Below are 15,948 nucleotides of genomic sequence, written 5' to 3' on the forward strand. Positions count from 1 at the left end.
GCTCCAGTGATCCATTTATGGACTGGTGCAAGCCTCTCGGAGTTGGAATATACGCTTTGATAGTGTGATCAAAGCATATGATTTTATATAGACTTTTGGAGAAGCCTGTATTTACAAGAAAGTGAGTGGGAGCTCTGTAGCATTTCTAATATTATATGTGGATGACATATTGTTTATTGCAAATGATATTGAATTTCTGGATAGCATAAATGATACATGGATAAGAATTTTTAGTGAAAGACCTCGGTGAAGCTGCTTATATATTGGGCATCAATATCTATAGAGATAGACTAGGACGCTTAATTGGACTTTCGCAAAGCACATATCTTGATAAAGTTTTGAAGAAGTTCAAAATGGATCAGTCAAAGAAAGGGTTCTTGCCTGTGTTACAAGGTGTGAAGTTGAGTCAGACACAATGCCCGACCACTGCAGAAGATAGAGAGAGTATGAAAGTCATTCCCTATGCCTCAGCCATAGGTTCTATCATGTATGCAATGCTGTGTATCAGACCTGATGTGTGGCTTGCTATAAGTTTAGTAGGGAGGTACCAAAGTAATCCAGGAGTGGATCACTGGACAGCAGTCAAGAACATCCTTAAATACCTGAAGAGGACTAAGGATATGTTTCTCGTTTATGGAGGTGACAAAGAGCTTATCGTAAATGGTTACGTCATTGCTAGATTTGACACTGATCCGGATGACTCAAAGTCACAAACCGGATACGTATTTATATTGAATGGTGGAGCTGTCAGTTGGTGCAGTTCCAAGCAGAGCGTCGTGGCGGGATCTACGTGTGAAGCGGAGTACATAGCTGCTTCGGAAGCAACAAATGAAGGAGTCTGGATGAAGGAGTTCATATCCGATCTAGGTGTGATAACTAGTGCATCGGGTCCAATGAAAATCTTTTGTGACAATACTGGAGCAATTGCCTTAGCGAAGGAATCCAAATTTCACAAGAGAACCAAACACATCAAGAGACGCTTCAACTCCATCCGCGGTCAAGTCGAGGGAGACATAGAGATTTGCAAAATAAATACGGATCTGAATGTTGCAGACCTGTTGACTAAGCCTCTTCCACGAGCAAAACATGATCAGCACCAGGACTCCATGGGTGTTAGAATCATTACAATGTAATCTAGATTATTGACTCGAATGCAAGTGGGAGACCGAAGGAAATACGCCCTAGAGGCAATAATAAAGTTGTTATTTATATTTCCTTATATCATGATAAATGTTTATTATTCATGCTAGAATTGTATTAACCGGAAACTTGATACATCTGAATACATAGACAAAACAAATTGTCCCTAGTATGCCTCTACTTGACTAGCTCGTTAATCAAAGATGGTTAAGTTTCTGTACCATAGACATGTGTTGTCATTTGATGAACGGGATCACATCATTAGGAGAATGATGTGATGGACAAGACCCACCCGTTAGCTTAGCATAATGATCATAAAGTTTTATTGCTATTGCTTTCTTCATGACTTATACATATTCCTTTGACTATGAGATTATGCAACTCTCGAATATCGGAGGAACACCTTGTGTGCTATCAAACATCACAACTTAACTGGGTGATTATAAAGATGCTCTACAAATGCCTCTGAAGGTGTTTTTTGGGTTGGCATAGATGGAGATTAGGATTTGTCACTCTGAGTATCGGAGAGGTATCTCTGGCCCTCTCGGTAATGCACATCACTAAGCCTTCCAAGCAATGTGATTAATGAGTTAGTTGCGGGATGATGCATTACAGAACGAGTAAAGAGACTTACCGGTAACGAGATTGAACTAGGTATGAGGATACCGACGATCGAATCTCGGGCAAGTAACATACCGATGACAAAGGGAATGACGTATGTTGTCATTGCGGTTTGACTGATAAAGCTCTTTGTAGAATATGTAGGAACCAATATGAGCATCCAGGTTCCGCTGTTGGTTATTGATCGGAGATGTGTCTTGGTCATGTCAACATAGTTCTCAAACCCGTAGGGTCCGCACGCTTAACGTTCAATGACGATTTGTATTATGAGTTATGTGTTTTGGTGACCGAAGATTGTTCAGAGTCCCGGATGAGATCACGGACATGAAGAGGAGTCTCGAAATGGTCGAGAGGTAAAGATTGATATATTGGACGATGGTATTCGGACACCGGAATGGTTTCAGAGTGGTTCGGGTATTTTTCGGAGTACCGAGGGGTTAGCGGAACCCCCAGGGGAAGTATTGGGCCTACATGGGCCATAGGGGAGAGAGAGGGGAGCCCGCAAGGGGTGGCGCCCCCCCAAGGGAGTCCGAATTGGACAAGGGGGAGGGGGCGCGGCCCCCTTTCCTTCTCCCTCTCCCTCTCCTTCCCTTTTCACCCTCCGAAAGAAAGGAGGGGGGGCGACTAGAATTGGGAGTCCTAGTCAGTTTCCCCCCACTTGGGCGCGCCCCTAGGGCCGGCCTCCTCCCCTCCTTCTTTATATACGGGGGCAGGGGGAACCCGAAAGCACACCAATTGTTCTCTTAGCCGTGTGCGGTGCCCCCCTCCACAGTTTACTCCTCCGGTCATAGCGTCGTAGTGCTTAGGCGAAGCCCTGCGTGGATCACATTACCATCACCGTCACCACGCCGTCGTGCTGAAGAAACTCTCCCTCGACACTTTGCTGGATCAAGAGTTCGAGGGACGTCATCGAGCTGAACGTGTGCTGAACTCGGAGGTGCCGTACGTTCGGTACTTGATCGGTTGGATCGTGAAGACGTTCGACTACATCAACCGCGTTAAACTAACGCTTCCGCTTTCGGTCTACGAGGGTACGTGGACACACTCTTCCCCTCTCGTTGCTATGCATCTACTAGATAGATCTTGCGTGATCGTAGGAATGCTATTGAAATTGCATGCTACGTTCCCCAACAATACGCGCATACACTTATGAACACATGCACACACACCCTATCCCTATTGAGAACCTCCATACATGATTCGAAAGAAAAAGAGCCCCGTTCCATGATATCGTCCAGTTGCCAGCCATTTTCCGTGTTGCTACAAGTCGCCGACAGGTCACCATCCAATTCACCGTATGTCCGTCCCAACAGTGATTTGGAAGAAAAAGATCTACGCTCCAAGCTGGTATCAAGTCGCCGCTATCCACTGGCCGATTCATTCTATGTCCTCTCTTCCGTGATTCTAAATACTACCACATATGCGTTGCAATGGAATAAATTGATGTTTTGTGCAAGCATAATGTCCCACAGCACCGGATTTACTATAAAGAACATGCTGCAACGCAGCATCCTTCTATAAAATGAACATAAAAAATACGTTGCAATTTAGCCGTGTTCATATTTTTTTGCTGGGCATAATCTCCCATTGATTCCATTTAAGTATATTTAATAGCATTTAAATTTAACCCTTTCATTAATTACCATGACATCATCACCCGTTTTAGTTGGGAATCAAATCCTTTCTTTTTTAATCGAAAAAACTAACGCCCACACGTGTGGCATCTTGCACATCGCCCACAAGCCCCCATCATGAGTCATTTTGCCACGTATGAACATATGACATTAGCAGGAATCTTTTTGGTTTTCGGCTTAAAAATATTTTATCTCCTAATTAAAAAATCAAATTAAAAATCCGTTTTCACCATTAAATCCATCTCGACGAGATCTTTAAAATTAGACCCCATGTTGATATGTTTCGATGAAATATTTTTTGCCCAAAAGTTGCCATGATGTTTAAACTGTAGTTGTCATAGTGCTTAAACTAAAATTGCCATGTGACAATTTTAGTTTGTAGAGCATGTCGATTTTAGTTTTTTGATGATGGCAATTCCAGTACTTTGACCATTAAAATTATTATTTTTATGAACCAGGTCAATTTTAAGTGCATGTATCATAGCAATTTTAGTTTACGGTTCATGGCAAGTCTAGTTTCTTAATTCCCCGTTTTATAATATGTCAAAATTTACTTTTAGATGTATAAGAAAATATCTTAAACATATCATGGCAACTTTAGTGTAAACATCATGGCAATTCATATGCAATAGACATGGCAACTTTTAACCCAAAAAAATTCATCGAAATACATTGTATGAGCACTAGTTTTGAAGATCTCATTGCGAGGGATTTAATGGTGAAAACGGATCTTAAATCGGATTTTTCATTTAAGAGATACAACATTATAAAAACTAAAAATCCAAAAAAGTCTCACATGCATGCATGCGGTGACGTGGCACAGTCTGTGTGTTATAAGGCGTGTGGGCGGGTTTGGCTCCCACCACACATGTGGGCGTTAGCGTTATCCTTTCTAATTTAGTAGCTCCAACACATTGAAGCCTACAAATACTTCCTTTTAATTATCCTATATTTTTATCTCAAATCCTTCATGTAGAAATTTATTAAGACCACAATCTTTATTTTAGTTATTCCACCGGTTTACACATAATTATTTGTTTAATTAGCCACATCCGTTTAAATATATTATTTAGGACGCCGATAACGCCCACACGTGTGGGCGTTAAGGGGTTTGCCCACACGTTTTGTGTGGTGTCTAAGAGGATCAGCCCACAGGCCTACGTGTGTGCAAAACAAGTAATGCCCACATGCCTCTTTTTTTCCTCGCGGTCCCTCTCACACCCCTACGTGTGGGCAAACTAGATAACGCCCACACGCCCGTACGTCAGGCCTCCTACCTCATGGTCCCGCACGCCCGCGTGACAGTCACCACGTGCCCGACAGTTGCCATGGTCCGGACCCTCTTCCATGTTCGTTTAACTGCAATTGCCATGTCGCTGGACTACAGTTGCCATGGTTGCTCAACTGCAGTTGCCATCTCAGGTCAAGTGCCAGATGCCATTTTGGACAACTGCAGTTGTTGCCATGTATGGTCTGGTTTACTACAGTTGCCATGATTTGAAAACTTTAGGGGTTGCCACCTACTAACACTAGGCAGTTGCCATGTATGGTCTGGTTTACTACAGTTGCCATGATTTGAAAACTTTAGGAGTTGCCACCTACTAACACTAGACAGTTATCGTGTAGCGCTACAAAGAGACATGGCAAAATAACATGTTCGGGTAAAGAGAGAGTTGCCATCTGCGCACAAGCACACTAGGGTAATTGCCATGTACCTGCAAAACACATGGCAACTGACATGTTCGGGTAAAAGAGAGTTGCCATCTACTTACAAGCACACTAGGGTAGTTGCCATGTACCCTGCAAAACACATGGCAACTGGCAGCTTTGAGTCTGGGAGAGGAGACGGGCGTGTGGGCGAACTGATAAATGCCCACACACCAGCCCCTGTGCGTGAATGAAAACTAACGTGTGGGCGAACTGCTAAATGCCCACACACCGGTCCCTCCGTGTGGTGAAAATGGACGTGTGGGCGACCGGATGAATGCCCACACACCAGCCCAGTCCTACGTGGCACCACAAATATGCCAAGATTCGTGCAACCATAAATGAACGTGGATCCACGTATGTGGGCGAGATGCAAACGCCCACACGTGTGAGCGTTAGTATTTCCGTTTATTTAAGCCCGCAATCCTTCCTTTATTAGCTCAGATGCATAATTAGCTCGCCCTAAACATGATGACTGACACTCGTATATTTTGAGCAAGTTGAGATTAGTAAATATGAAAGCTGCATAGATCGTTGGTTGTTACATGAAGAGCTAGATAGGAGGTCCTATGTTCAATTCCCACAATGTTGATTTATTTTGACCCAAATATTTTTCACGGTCTCTATGAAAGCCCATAAAAGGCCCATCAACATACAAGTACCTGACCCAGATCGCTTAGCGTGTGTAAACCAAACGAAAAGGACTAGACCAAACCAAGAATACCTATTTTCTTTAATAGTAGGTATAGAAAAAGAACCCCGTCCCATGCGACAATCAACCGTCGCCATGGACCTCGAGCAATTCACGGTATGTCCTCCCTGTCCATTGCTAGAAAAAATAAAAGTACATCACGGGCTATCCCAAAAAACGAGAAACAGAGTCAAAAATTTCACATAAATCACAGATATCGGACTGTTAAGATTTTAAGTTATGTATTGTCGTCATTAGATCATCCAAAACCTTATTTCATGAAGTATTCTAGAAAATTTCAAAAAAAATCAAGGATATCAGACCGTTAAATTGTTTTATGTTATGTAATTGTAGCCATTAGATATTCCAAAGCCTTAATAATTCAAGAAAATTACCCACCTAGGCCACGGAGGTATCCCACATAAACATTGTACACCCCGTCAGTACGTTATCGGAAAGAAAATCTAAACAATGTCCTCACAAGCCATACGGTATTGGAAAGAAAAAGTCTTGTTTAATTTCCGTGCTCCTAGCAAGTCGCCAATTCATCATACGTCCTCCCCATATGTAACTGGGAAGAGAAACATCTATATTCCATTATGCTATCAAGTCACCGCTAGTCGCCGGCCGATTTGTTGTACGTCTTTCCCGGCTTTGATTGTAAAGAAAAAGATCTCCGTTCCAAGCAACAGTCGAGGCCGGCTGCCCATCAATTCATGGTACTCCCTCCATCACAATTTATACAGCGTGCTTCAATTCTCATGCATTTTCACCGTCGAAGGGATTTTAGGCGCGTTTGGTTTAATGCCCAATTAATTACGGCATGGTAACCGGAATCAAGCCCACAGTTTTCTCTTCATGCATGTGTGTATACCAGGTGGAATAAATGTATGTATGTCTGAGCGTAGGGTGGAAGCACTCCATGCATGTGTGTGCGCATTAATTTTTCCAACAATTAGGTGTTGTGGTACAACTCTCAATGCTATTTTTCAGTTCAATAGGTAATCAACTTGGTCCCAGGAATTGTTGAATCGCGCCATGTAAACTATGACGGAGGCAGCACATCCTTCCCTTCCACTAATAGAATAACGGTAAATCATGGGCTAACACGAAAAAAAAGAATTAGTGTAACAAATTGCATATAGATCTGAGATATCGGATCGTTAAACTTTTGGACGCGTCTAGCGAGCGGCAGGGCACTTGCTAGTGCTCCACAACGGCTGTCACTTTTAGCAAGTTTATGTCCCATCAAACAAAAAAAGAAAGATTCTTTCTCATTGTAAAAAAGGTAGAAAGGGCATGCAACATGTTTTAATTTACGGATTGGAAAGCAACCAGGCGTGAACACATTAATTTAGAGTTCCTTTTCATTTTAAAAGCCATAACTTTTGGACCAAACATCGAAATTAAAATCCGCTTTCACCGTTGGAACCCTTACGACGTGCTCTTCGAAACTAGATCCCGCATGGGTATGTTTCGATGATTTTTTTTGTGCAATTTAGTACCTCGTTTTGTGCAACTGCCTAGTAGTCGGGTGCAACTAGCTGACTGTGGATGTGCAACTTTCCGCCTACCCTGTGGATGTGCAGTTTTCACTGATGTCACCTCCACCCCCTCAAACTACCCCTTCCAGTGAGATGAGCAATTTCGTCCGTTGCTCGGGCCAACTACCTAGTAATTGACGTTCAACTTTCCGCTTGCCCGTGGATGTGCTTTCACTATTTACTGCATCCGCCAACTTTCTAGTAGTGGTTGTGCAACTTCGGATACTGCCACGACGAACTGTCTAACAGTGATTTGCAACTTTCTCCTATACCCCCATGGACGTGTAGTTTCCCTGCTAGCACACGGTCCAAACCACCCCTGCTAGTGAGATTCGCAACTTTCGCACTCTGTCTATATGTAACTTTTCACAACCCTCATGAATGTCAATTTTTTACCATTCAACTGTCCTTGCTTGTGAGATGTGCAACTTCGTATGTTGCCCTGACCAACTACCTAGCAGAGTATGTGCAACTCTGTTTGTTACCCCCGCCAATTGAAAATACATGTCCACAAATATGAAGGGGAAGGAGTTGCACATTGACTAATAGACAGTTGGCTTGAACAATAGACTAAGTTGCACAAATCGCTTGCAGGGAAGGTGGGAGTAGGGTGCACCGACAGTGAAAAACTACGCATCCACGAGTAGGGAGGAGGGTTACACAACGACTACTTGATAGTTGGTCGGTATAGTAGACTAGTTGCACATCAAAATTGTCATGGTTGCTACATTGCAACCTCATGAAAGTTGAATCATGCAGATCCAAAAATTGGTTTTGGAAAAAGTTGCATGATGTAGTACTAAAATTGCACAATATAGTATTAAAGTTGCACAATATAGCACGAAAGTTGGTATCGAAAAAATTCGTCGAAACATGCCCATGCGGGATCTAGTTTCGAAGATCTCGTCACAAGGAATCCAATGGTGAAAAAAAAAATCTGAATTTCGATGCGTGGTTTAAAAGATGAGTTTTTTAAAAATTGAAAATCCGAAGTAAATACACGTTGATCTGTTTTTTCTATTCATATGAAGTATAAGTCTGATCGCATTTAATGCCATCAATCATATGCACTAAGAGACAAAACATGCCCATGCATGCATTCAATAAGTGAGGGAGCCAGTGTGATATGCGGACAAGAGCCGGCCGCTCGATTCGTCTAAATAGTGCGTAAGCACTTTTTAGATTTCAGGTAAACTTTTAACTTACGTAATTGTAGCCATTAGATCATCCAAAGCCTCAATAATTCAAGAAAATTACCTACCTAAGCCACGGAAGTATCGCACCTAACATTTTCCACCCCCTCGATACATGATTGGAAAGAAAGCCTAAACTTTGTCCCATACGTGATAGGAAAGAAAAAAGAGTCATGTTCCGTGCTGCTATCAACTCGCCGTCAATTTATGTACTGCTAGCAAGTTGCCGCCAGCAGATTCGACATATGTCCTCGCCGTCCGTGATTGTGAAAGAAAAGATCTGCATTCCTTGGAGCTATCAAGTCGCCGCTAGCTGACGCCGATTCGTTGTACGTCCTCCCCGGTTGTGATTCCTTGGAGTATTAGAGGCTGGTTACTTAGAAGTTGTGTCAACTGATGCGGATAGTAGGAAATACAAATTTTCTCATAAATCAGAGATATCGCATCGTTAAAATTTGAAGTTATGTAATTGTAGCCATTAGATCATCCAAAGCCTTAATAATTCAAGAAAATTACCCACCTAAAACACCGAGGTGTCCTACTCCTACCTAAAAATTGTCCACCCCTCCGTACGGATTGCAAAGAAAACCTAAACATTGTCCTCCCCCTCCATTCATGATTGGAAAGAAAAAGAGTTCCGTTCCGTGCTGCTATCAAGTTGCTGTCGATTTCCATGACGCTATCAAGTCGCCGCCAACCGATTCACTGTACGTCCTCCCGTCCGTGATTGAGAAGAAAATGATCTGCGTTCCATGCGGCTATCAAGTCACCACTAGCCGCCAACCGCATGAGAATGATGTGGGGCATACGTGCCTTGAATGACTAGGATATATAAAAATGTACATTATTATATTTGTTCATTGGCTTAATATTCCGTCTGCCCTTTCAGATCTCTCTCATGAAATTTTGGTTTACCTCCCATGATTATTAAATGACCCAACTAATGGAGACGCACAAAGTCCATCTTTAATATCTCAAAAAATATTGGCTTTATATTCCAAGATTTGCATCCTCCTTCTGAAACATTTTCCCACACAAAACCGATTTTAATGCTCACTACCGAGCAAAAAAGTAGCGCACTATACAAAATAGCGCCGTCTCAGAAAATATGCTACCCCTCCGTCTCAAAATAAATTTCTCAACTTTATAGTCACTTTAGTACACAGTTATACAAAAGTTGGGACACTTATTATAGAACAGAGGGAGTATTAGCGTGCTATATATAGCGCACTATAGCGTTTTATTAGCGGGACATTGTACACTGATCAACTTAGCAAGACAATTCTCTACACACTATACATGCTATTATGGCGCTATAGCATGCTATTTTTTTCAGTGCTACCGATGCATGACCGGTTTAATCTGGTCTCTCAAATCCCACAATTATAATGCATCCCCCACTTGAATTTGGTTTTTAGTGCTCACCACCGATTTTAACCGGTCTCTCAATCCCACTTTTAATTATGTGTCATCAATCTCTCAATCCCACAATTAATGTGTCCTTATTTTAAGTTATGCCACGGCTAATCGTTCGGTCAATCCCATTTAATTAGAGCACACCTAGGAAAGTATATACTCCCTTCGAACCGGTGCATTAGGCATCCTAGGCTGGTCATAGTGGGGAGTAACATATACTAGTATCATGCATATGATACTAGTGTATGGTACTACATCCATAATGCATAGTATCATAAAGTAGTATCATAGGCGGTCTCATTTTGCCATGCATGACACATAGTAGCATAATATTTATTATGTTACGGTATCTATCTATGTTACTATGACTTTCTCTCTCTTCTTTAATTATCTGTCATGTAAGCATGTTCGCGAGTCCCAAGTACATGATACTACTGTTGTTACCCCCACTATGGCCAGCCTTAGATGCTGCATTGCGACCAAGACGAAGAGAAAAATGAGAGAATTTATTTTTTATTTGCTAATTAATACTCTTGCATTTAAAACATCCTGCTAAACTGACCACTGCATGTCGTGCTCGGTATACTGTAGTCATTGAAGGCCCGTACACCCCACAACTCATAGTCATTGAAGAACAGTGAACGAGGCGGAAAATTAATGCATCACGCCTAAGTATTTTGGATTATTTGGTTTCGTAATGTGCCTAATGCACCGGTATGAAGTGAGTATGCAACAAGCACTTTTGCAGACGTCAGACTCGTTCTCTTATTTCGTTAGCTCTGTGTTAAGTCATTTGAAATCCTCTCCTTATCCTGTTCTTATTGCATCCCGAGCGGGCTTACTGAGTTGGCGTTACCTAGGTAACAGAAGACGTATATAAATTGTTGAGGTTGAATGAAGGGGGCGAGGTGGTATTATTCTTGACGGAAAAGCTTACTTTATTATTAATCAAAGGACGGATATATCGTCTGCCAGCAGACTCACAATGAAATCAGGCGGGGCATCAATCCAACGAGATGGATTATTAGCATGTCCCCATCTAGCCAGCTCATGAGCTACATAATTTGACTCTCTAATATAATGCACTCAATAGTAAACCTCCCGAAATCTACTAGATAACTACGACATTCATCAAGAACCACTAGTGCAGAACGGGCCTTTATCACCGGTTCGTAAGGGCCTTTAGTGCCGGTTCTGCAACCGGCACTATGGAGTGGAGACTAGAGGGCCCCCCCTTTTAGTACCGGTTCGGCACGAACCGGCGCTAAAGTGCCACCACGTGGCACGACCAGGCCCGAGTGCTGGTAGAATACTAAATGTTTGGGGGGGGGGGTTTGGTTTTAATTTTTATTTTTCCATTAATTTTGTGTTTTCCATTTAATTCTTTTTTGATTGCTGGTATTTTACGGTACTACATATTGTACACGTTATACATATATATAAATAGATTTTCTTGTAGAACTGATCATATATATATAATCGAATGTCTCACAACCACCATTAATTATTCACACATACACATGTATATATATATATACAATTTCTCCTACATGTTGCCTTGGTGCCTTCGGAGCACGATGACAAGTGGTTCATGGGGCGGTAGCGGGTAATAGTATTCTCCTTTGGGATCTATGACTTGGTCGAGCAAAAATCCCGCTATTTCCTCTTGAAGTGCTCGTATGCGCTCCTCTAATAGGAGCTTGTCCCGCACCTCTTTGAACTGTTAAGAAGAAGATCAATATGCATGTGTATTAGTTGTGTGACTAGATATCGACAATCATGTAAGATTTATGAATAGTGTTCTAGCAAACGTACCCAGTCCTGTCTATCAGATCTGCTCCTTTCGGACGCCATCATGCAAATGTTCTCGCAAACGTAGTATGCACACACTTCAGTCCCCGGCGCCTGCTTCAGGGCCTTTATGGCAATAGAATTTAATCAGATAATAATTAATCAAGCATGTTAATTAATTAATGGTATTGAAACAAGAATTAAAGAGATGGTAGCTAGCTAGCTAGTACTACTTAATTACTTACCTTGGGTCGATACCAACATAGGTTTTGTCGCCATTTTCCTGGAGTCACCTTGATGTACTTTGCCCAAGCCCTACCCGCCGGCAAAGAAAATTAAAAAAGGAGTTATTAACAATAGTTCATATCAGGAAATGACGAACTAAATAGGCCGAGATATAGTTAATAATGATTGAAATAACCCGTCGACTATCCCCTTCACGATGCTGTAGTCACTATTTTTTTAAGTAGTGAGTCCAGTACTTCAACTTTTCCTTCGTCAACTTTAATGTCTAACAAGATCCAGTGGAAGCTGCATGCGCATACGTTTGCATGTATAAATTAAGCGAGCATGTGCATAACACTAATCAACTATAACCCTAAACCCTATACACTTATTAACATGTAGCTAGTAAGCAAAAACAGAATTTGTAGTACAAGACAGTGTGACTCACTCGAAGTTGTAAGGAAGTAGTATATCTTCATTGCTATTGAGGTGCTTCAAGAACTCTACCATGTTTTTCTCTACATCTTGTCTACACCATTCCAATTTCCATGTGTATTCATTAACGGTATTGGGGTCAATGAACCCAATGCCATAGCGCCCAGCTTTTTTCATTTCATACATCTTCATCCTGCATAATACCACAGAAAAGAATATATAGTGAGGATATATAATTACAGGTAATTAATGATCAATCAATGAGCACTAGAGCTAGCTTGAGACTTAAATTACAGAAAGAAATCACTTACAGAAAATAGCAACTGACGATAGATTTGTCGAGTGCATCTTGATTGAATAACTGAAATAGTTCTGAATACTCAACGGCCAGAGCTTTCTTATGGAAGTAATGATCTTCCTCGACTTGCACCATGAGGGACTCTCGATTGGAAATCTTGGTAATTTTCATGTACCAATCATGCAATTCATACATTCTCGTTGGGAGGTTCTTGACCTCCTCGGGCTCGACCAAAGGTTCGCCGCAGACATATTTTCGTTTTATTTCCTCCTCTCTAAGCGGAGGCATGGGCTCGATATCGAGGAGTTGTCCAACAGTGATCTTGAGCATTTCAGCCTGCATTATATGCTCCTCGGTTATTACCACATCACCTAGCTCGGGAATGTAAACGGTTTGCCCACAATAATATTGGGCGCGCGTACTCTCATGTGTTGTTGGCACAACAAGCAGGGGGGGGGGTCGATTGCACCGCCTGTTCTCCCAGCTGAGGAACGGTTTTCCCGCATTTTTTGACAGCTGCTTGTGGGCTCGAGCTCGAGCTCGCTTCTTTCTGTAGTCGTGCTCGATGTGCCTTCCTGATTTGGCGCTCATAGTCAGAGTCAACAGGCTTGGGAGCTGGTGGTCTAGCCATACGAATGAAGTGGTCAATCTTTTCCTCAGGCACTTTCTCCCTCGGCGGCGTTGCCGGTTTCGGTCGAAAATGAGCGTCCACTTCGGCCCACACTATTGCATCGTTTTGCTCCTCGGTCATGTCGTAAGGCCTCTGAGGAAGAGGAGCGAGGCTGCTTGGACCATATTTATATCGCTTGTCTCCGCCTGTACATTCTGTACTACCTCGACTCGTACCGCTACACACCATAGCTGCGGCGTGTCTCTTCTGCGATTGCTTAGGCGGCGGAGACGGCTGACGTGGCTTAGTTGGAGCAGGAGGAGTGGCCTGACGCTGTGCCGGATTTGAAGCAGGAGGTGTGGCCTGACACGGTGTCGGACTTGAAGCAGGAGGTGTGGCCGGACGCTGCGCCAGACTCGAAGCAGGAGGTGTGGCCTGACACGGTGTCAGACTTGAAACAGGAGGAGTGGCCTGACGCTGTGCCGGACTTGAAGCAGGAGTTTGCTCACGCGTTCGTGGACTTGGAGGAGCGGGAGTCTGCTGACACGGTGGCGGACTTCGAGGAGTCGGTAGACGCGGTGTCGGTGGACTTCGAAAGATGATGCAATCCTTTTTCCATAGGATGATACGATGTATGGCCTCTCCCAGTGTTTGCTCGTCGTCACCTCCAGGAATGTCAAGCTCTAGCCCCGAATATGGGCCTACCACCTCATCAACCAAGACACGAGCAAAGCCCGCTGGAATCGGGGCGCAATGGAAGGTTGCTTCGGGGGTAATTGTAAAAGCAACGACGTTCGCCAGCTTCATGGATATGTTCTTCATTTTGAAGTGTAGCTCACAGTTAGTGTTCTCTATGATGTCATCCACAGGGTATGTATCCAGCAGTGCGTCGCCCGGGGCGGAACCAACGCAGCTTCTCGGCATGGATGGGACGGTGCTATCCAATGCTGGATGATCATCCGCTTGCTGCTGCTGCTGCTGCTGAGACCCCCTTTCCTGGCTAAGTGAGTCGATCTGCTGCTGCTGCTGCTGCTGCTGGAATTTGAGTGCCAAGTCTGCGTGCCTTGCTTCTAGGCCTTGAAGGCGTTCCGCGTCCTGCTTCCTCTGCTCCTCCTCCAGCTTCCTCTTCTTCTCCTCCTCCATCTTCTTTCTTGCACGGGTCCTGTAGTCATCGTTTCATTCCGAAAAGCCCTCATACCAGGGAATAACGCCCTTGCCTCGTGTTCTTCCCGGGTGTTCAGGATTTCCCAGGGCGCGCGTAAGCTCGTCGTTCTCTCTGTTGGGCGTGAACACCCCCTTTCGAGCATCTTCTATTGCGTCAAGTAACTTTTGTTCTGCTCCTTTTAGACTTGCCTTCTTCGAAACCAGGCCTGTCTTCGGGTCCAACGCCCCCCCATGCGCATAGAACCAAGTTTTGCACCTGGGGGGCCAGCTCCTAGTAACCGGAGTGACCCCTGCATCCTCCATCTCTTGCTCAGACTTATCCCACTTAGGCATTGCCATCGCGTAGCCACCTGGACCCAGCCTATGGAACTACGTCTTTTTTGCGGCATTGGCCTTGTTTTTTCTCGACCGTTCCTTAGATAATTCTGATTCCTTGAATTTCACGAAAGCGGGCCAGTGTTCTCTTTGCTTCTCCAGTGTTCCCTTGAATTCTAGAGTCTTCCTTTCTGCAGCGAGGTAGTTGGCCCATACAGTTTTCTTGTGGGTGTTGAATGCAATTGCCATCTTCTTAAGAGCAGCGTCCTTGATTTCTGCACATCTGCATCAGTGAAATAATCTGGTAGGGTGAAATGTTCCATCAGAGATCCCAAAGCTTTTGTTTTGCTCTGTCGTCGACCCAAGTAACATCTGGACTTTTAGTTTTTGGCTCTTTCCAATCTTGAATGGATATCGGGAGTTGGTCCTTCACAAGAACTCCGCACTAACGAACGAACTTGCTCGCAATGTTCTTAGGCGTGAGGGGTTCGCCACTAGCTTTGATGGAATCGATGTTGTACTTTACACCCTCCTTCAACTTTTTGCTGGGGCCGCGCTTTGTCCTGCTGTCTGTAGAAGCAGATTTGCTCGATCCGGAGGGCTGAAAGAAGAAAGATCGATTCGTTAATATATCTGCAAATAAAAAAACATGTGATGATCACTAGATGCCTGCGTATATAAATATACCTCGCCGGTAGTCTTTGTTATTTCAAGATCAACATTGTATTCGTCATCATAATCATTGTCTACGTCATCATAATCATAATCATAGTTCATGACTTCATCAGCTCGGTCGTCGAGATCGAATATCTTATCATCACCCTCCCCGGTATTGTTCAGATATTGGGAGCCGTCATTTGCTTCATTCAGATCATCTGGCCTGCTAGGGCTGCGTATGATCTCGAACAGGGCCTCTTCTCCCTCTCTGCCAGTATTGTCCGCCATAGCTTTTAATTAACTAATACATAAGAAATATAAAACAATTTAGTATTCAAATTACAATGCATGGATGCAATCAATAAGGAAAAAATGAATCATATAGTACATAATATGCATCATCTCAAATAATATATAATCTCGAATACATCGTCTCGAATAATATATAATCTCGAATACATCGTCTCGAATAATATATAATCTCGAATACATCGTCTCAAATAATAT

At 43.2% G+C, this 15,948-nt stretch overlaps 1 pseudogene; it reads left to right on the forward strand.

Moving 5' to 3' along the window:
* The first annotated feature begins 5,889 nt into the window (after positions 1-5,889).
* LOC123124948 (cycloartenol synthase-like) overlaps positions 5,890-15,948 on the forward strand; it is a 51,631-nt pseudogene continuing 41,572 nt past the window's right edge.

The sequence above is a fragment of the Triticum aestivum genome, chromosome 5D (assembly GCF_018294505.1).
Source record: "Triticum aestivum cultivar Chinese Spring chromosome 5D, IWGSC CS RefSeq v2.1, whole genome shotgun sequence".
Taxonomy (NCBI): domain Eukaryota; kingdom Viridiplantae; phylum Streptophyta; class Magnoliopsida; order Poales; family Poaceae; genus Triticum; species Triticum aestivum.